The sequence below is a fragment of the Myxine glutinosa genome, chromosome 5, assembly GCF_964187855.1.
Source record: "Myxine glutinosa chromosome 5, kmMyxGlut1.1, whole genome shotgun sequence".
In the NCBI taxonomy this organism is placed as follows: Eukaryota; Metazoa; Chordata; class Myxini; order Myxiniformes; family Myxinidae; genus Myxine; species Myxine glutinosa.
This window is the reverse complement of record NC_136265.1, coordinates 16071743-16077743: the sequence shown is the minus strand read 5'-3', so window position 1 is coordinate 16077743 and position 6001 is coordinate 16071743. Positions and strand designations below refer to the sequence as shown.

Below are 6001 nucleotides of genomic sequence, written 5' to 3'. Positions count from 1 at the left end.
GGAAAGGTGACCCTCTGGACTGTGGCTCGTATCGAGCCATAAAGTTATTGGAGCATGGAATGAAGGTATTGGAAAGGGTGTTGGAGAGGAGGATAAGGAAGAAAGTGAAGATTGACGAAATGCAGTTTGGATTTATGCCAGGAAGAGGAACGACAGACGCGCTTTTTATTGTGAGGCAGTTGCAGGAGAAGCATATGGAGAAGAGGAAGAAGTTGTTTCTTGGGTTTGTTGATCTGGAGAAAGCATTCGATAGGGTTCCACGTGAAGTAGTGACATGGGCATTGAGGAAGTTAGGAGTGGAGGAATGGTTGATCAGAGTAGTGATGGCAATGTACAAAAGAGCGCGCACAGCTGTAAGGACGAAGGACGGGAACAGTGGTGAGTTTGAGGTGAAGGTGGGAGTGCATCAGGGGTCGGTACTAAGTCCACTACTATTTGTAGCTGTGATGGAGATGCTGGCTCAGAATGTAAAGGAGGGTTTACTGTGGGAGTTGTTGTATGCAGATTATCTGGTGTTGATTGCAGAAAGTATGGATGGACTGAAGGAGAAGATGAACAAGTGGAAGGAATGTATGGAGACAAAAGGTCTGAAGGTGAATATCGGAAAAACGAAGGTGATGGCAAGTGGTAAAGCATGTGGTGAGGTGGAAAGATCTGGGAAGGGGCCGTGTCCTGTGTGCAGGAAGGGTGTCGGAGTGAACTCCATTCAATGTACAATGTGCACTGAGTGGGTTCATCAAAAAATGTAGTGAGTTGAGAGGGTCATTAACCAGTGTGGCAGCTACATTCAAGTGTAAGGTGTGCACAGAGCGAGCTGCAGATGAAGGAAATGTTGAGTTGCATCTTGGTGATGGCGTGAAGCTGGAAGGTGTGAAAACATTTTGTTACCTAGGAGACATGCTGAATGGAGAAGGTGGATCAGACTCGGCAACGGTTGCTCGAGTGAGATGTGCATGGAAGAAGTTTCGGGAACTGAGTGGCGTGCTGACGAGGAGGGGAGTGTCGTTGAAGCTGAAGGGAAAGGTGTATGCTGCATGTGTGAGAAGTGTTATGATTTATGGGAGTGAGACATGGGTAATGAACGTAGAGCAGCAAAGAAGGCTGGAAAGGGTGGAAATGCGAATGGTTCGGTGGATGTGCGGAGTATCGTTGAGAGAGAGGAAGACAAATGATGAATTGCGAAAGATGATGGGAATAGAGCCTGTGATGGATGCTGTGAAGAGGAACAGGTTGAGATGGTTTGGTCATGTGTTGAGGAAGGATGAAAGTGACTGGTTGAGAAGAGTGATGGAAATGAATGTAGAAGGAAGTAGAGGACGGGGAAGACCGAGAAAGACTTGGCTAAAGATGGTCGAAGAAGAAATGCGGGCAAGGGGGTTAACAAGGAGAGATGCAGAAAATAGGGCAAAATGGAGAACATTGTCATGGGGACCGCAAGGCTAACCCCCGCTCTTGCAGGGAAAATGGCCTTAAAATGCCTGTTGTTGTTGTTGTTTCAAAGTACGATTAAAGCGCTCAATAACAACTGTCTTTCCTTCATTAAAGGTGCTGTATAATGTAATACCATTATCTTTTAGAAATTTCATAAATGCTTGGTTATAGAATTCTGCTTCATCATCAGTCCATAACTTCTTTGGTTTCCTTTTGCTTTCACTAAATATTTCACTGAAAGCAAACATAAGAGTATTATCCCTTTTATTTTTCAAAGGAATAACCCAAGCATATATTCTCCTCAAATCAATAACAAAAACACCAATATCAACATCATCAACACCAATATCAATGTGTAATCAATATCAGTGAAGTAAGTATTCTTCAAATAAATGTTTGATTTCATCAGAAAAAGAAATGTTCATTTCTCTTATTAATCTTGTAAAGTAATTCATTTTTGGTGTAATTTTGAAATAGTTATTTTCCTTTTTATATTTTTTTATTATCATGAATTAAAATATAATCACAGAATATACATTGTTTATCATAGCTCTTCGGGGGAGCTGGGGAACGTGTTGTGCTGGCTGGCCCAGGAATGAGCGCTGAGACGTGTGGCTGCCTGCTGCATAGCTTGGTGTGCTCGCGTGATTGACCGGCGCAATTGTTCGAGCGCTTCGACGCGCGGTCCTCTCGTCGACGGACCCCACCAAAGTGCTCGTCGAGACCAGAGCTGAGTGTCAGCCAAAAGGGGGGATTTTATTTTATTTTATTTTATCATTCCCCTGTCTGTTTTCGTGTTTGAGTGGAGACGTCTCACATTCGGAAATACTCAATTTACCTCACTGTTCATTTGTTTTCTTTGCTTTATTTCATTAAATTCATCTGTGTTGCATTTTAAATTGTGTGTCATGTTCTGTGTTCATGGTTTTGGATAAACCCCCGTCACATCCATAGGTTCAGGTCGGGACCTCGTTATCTCTCCCCCGCGTGTGCCAAAGAGATAGCACCGCCATATTTTTGGGTGTACGCCTCAGAGTTAAGGCTCGTTTGGTCATCCATCGCCTTGAGGTCTTCCCTGCAGGGTCGACACTACAATATTCACATTCTGTTACCTCCTGCCAAGTTAATTCAAGCTATCCACAGCACTTCCTCCATTCTTTCAACTGATAAGTTCCCGAACACTTTCAACAACAAAAAAATGTTTTCAAAACAACAATTAGAGCAGTTATGTTCAAAGGGCAACTTTGCATGTTATAATGATGGTCACATGTCTCTGTGATAATGATCTTCACACCATGATGAACAATACTCACTTGAAAAAGATGACGTACATCAAATTTGCATCCAACAAATAATTTTGTGGACAGAATGCCGAGTGCCCACACGTCGGCTGGGGGACCTTCATATTTCTCCTTGTTGACGATCTCTGGTGCGATATATGCAGGTGTGCCACAGTAGGTATTAAGTTTTTCACCTGGCGTGCAAATTCTAGCCAAGCCAAAGTCGATGACCTTCACGAACCACCGATCATTGCAAAGCACGTTGCCAAGCTGGAGAATAAACAGAAATCAATATATATTTTAAAAAGGTGAAAGCTTTGATGATAAAACATGATTAAATAAAAATTCAAAGTTTAATGAGAAGGGCACGCAGGAAAATAAAATTCCAGGAAGAGAGAAAAAAAAAACATCCTCTATAAATATCAGGAGTTTATCTATAATAATAATAATAAAAGGCAGTGTGGTGTGTGTGTGTGTGTGTGTGTGTGAGTGTGTGTGTGTCCTCCATAACTCCAAAACCATGAAACCTAACGGACCCATTCTCTGCATGCACATTTCTTGAACTCCAAGGGTGTGCACGAATGAAAACTGGGTGTTTGCATGTGTTAAAACAGCCTTTTTGAAGACAATTACCGGCCTTGTTTTATTTAAACAAAAACAGGCGTTATCCTTGGTCAGTCCCCTATCCCTCACAGGGGTCTTGTGCTTTTTCAGCCTGCTCAAAAACGCCTTTCCTGGAACAGGCCGCACAACAGTTTCTGCACAATTAAGTGCTCAAAATTTATGTTTTCACTCTCCTCACTCACATCATCGAATGTCTGGTCTTCATACCTACAAATCATTGTTTACATCACTATTGTAGCTGCATTCGTTTTCAAATTAGGAGCTTCAAATGATTTGATGCATTATATGATGCGATTTTCCACAATGGCCTCTCACGGACGAATTAAAGTACATTATCAAAGTTCTGGTATTTAAAAAAGAGAGCGGGAAATCGATATCGTATTACATATTACATAAAGGCTCATTTGTTCACCACTGTTATGTCTAGCTGTGTAGCGTATGTAGACACTCGCGAAATAACGCCATAAAAGCAAGCACGATGTTTGGACACTATGGCAATACAGTCGCAAATGGCATAATTGTCATTTTGCTCCCGCTAGGGAGTAATGCATTCAATCGTCTCCGTCCATGTGTGTGTGTGTGCGTATGTGTGTTCGTATGTTCGTGTGTTCGTGTGTTTGTGAACAAGATATTGTTATGTGCTCCTCCCCAACCTCCGGTCACGGTGTACCTCCGAGCCCCGAGAGGAGTCACGGCAGAAAAATGTGTTATTCTGTATGTCAAAGATCAATGGTGAAGCCACACCAATTGTTACCTACAAACAAATATTGTATTAAGATCACACAAGAATAACAGTACAACAACAATAGTAATCAATTGTGCAACCAATATATATTTCCTATGATGGTACCATCAGGTCCGTACAATATAACTCACGGTGCCCCAAGTGAGCGAAAAGAAGAACATTCCCCAATGTCTCTATTCCGGCATCAAGCCCAAGTCGATCCGCTCCAGCGATCGTCAGAACGATGTCCCATCGAGACCAGAATCCCGTTCGGATGACAGTCACAGTCACGCGGCCAAAGTTGCGCAAAGGTGCCCTCAAGGCGACGGGGAAATGCAAAGGCGCCCTCCAGGCGACTGGGAAATAACACACTCGGGTATGGACGTTTCCCGGCTCCAGACCGGCGAACCGCAGATTTACCATCAAACTCCACGTTACACACACACACACCTGATAAACGTCTGGATGCGGTGAAAATGGTTGAAGCGAAGCGAAAAACCTTGCGCTCACGCAAAGCGCGTGAGTCAAAATAACCGACGGCCCGTTCTCGAGGCGTAACGGCACGACGATGATTCTCCTCGGAATCAACCGCCAAAACCTGACACGCAAGTTGATCTGTCACAGCGATAACAACTCTGTCGCAAGAATCCCTTTCCCGGGAAACCAGAAGTTCGCTGGTGACCTCCGTTCGTCAACGTTTGCTCCAGACCTCGAAGCAGCTAGGCTTCTTCCCCGACTCATTTGCTCCGCCTTCTCCTCCTCCTCTTCCTCTTTGTCGTCATCCGGTTCCGGATTCATTTAAAACATTTACTTTTTTACCTTTTGAAAATAGTAACCTCTATCTCCCTAAAACGATAACAATAATAGTACAATGAATATGAATGAATGAATGAATGATCGTTTTAAGGCCATTTTCCCCACTAGAGCGGGGGTTAGCCTTGCGGGCCACATGACAATCATAGTTCCCTGTTTGAGACAATGTTTTTATGGCCGGATGCCCTTCCTGACCTTCCTGACGCCAACCTTTGGTCATGCTCTTACGATGCGCAGGGATATGGTGTACCTATTCTAAATCGGGGTACACACCGTGATCATTCATCCCAGCAAGCTGGTACTCAATTTGCCGACCTCGGAAGGATGACAGGCTGAGTCAACCCACCTGGTGTTAATTCAGCGATCGACCGGGATTCGAACTCAGGATCCTAGGATCCCAAGCCAGCACCCTAACCGCTAAGCCAACACCAGCCAACCAGGGGAATGTAGGAAGGAAGAACTGTAATAGATTGAATTTTTATTTGAAATGAAGAGATTTGGTGAGCAAATCTGAAACAACCTTCTAAAGAAGAAGAAGAAAAGTGTGTTATAAAATACAACAGAATATACCACTTCAGGGGAAAGTTTAGACATTTTAAACATCGCAGTGTTACACAGAACATATCACAGTCTATGGTGGTGCCATTGGTTACCTTTATATCCCTGTGCACAATGTTCTTCTTGTGCATGTACGTAAAAGCAGACGCCATCTGGAAGGTGGAGGTAGAATATTAAAACATGGAGACAGATTTTACAATTTCGAGTTCAATGCTTTCTGTCATATTTCAAAACACATCAACATCACACTGAGGCTGAAATATGTGTCAGCTCACCTGCTTCATGACCCACCACGCTTTTGGTGAAGAGAATGTCTTCTGTAAAACAAGATGTTGATCGAGCGAACCTGCACGCATCGAACACAAACATACAAGGGCAATGAGATCATTGATTTTAAACAAAATACGAGAAGAGGAACAAGGGGAGGAACGATAAACAAAACAATAAAGATAAATTTTGCTTGCAAAATCGAAGATCATGGAAAAGAAAACTGACAGATGGTCACAGTTGGACATAAGAAGGAGCGAATGAAGAGGAAGAGGAGTGAGGGAGAACAGAGAGGAAGAGAAAG

General features: G+C 43.3%; 1 long non-coding RNA gene across 1 annotated transcript; it reads right to left on the bottom strand.

Annotated features, from left to right (window-relative positions):
• Window positions 1-4357: 4357 nt before the first annotated feature.
• On the bottom strand, window positions 4358-5756 carry LOC144891997 (uncharacterized). The gene is made up of 3 exons (XR_013623320.1): window positions 5706-5756; window positions 5526-5582; window positions 4358-4415 (listed from the first exon to the last, which is right to left on the bottom strand). It is a non-coding gene; the product is annotated as an uncharacterized LOC144891997 (long non-coding RNA).
• Between the last annotated feature and the right edge of the window lie 245 nt (window positions 5757-6001).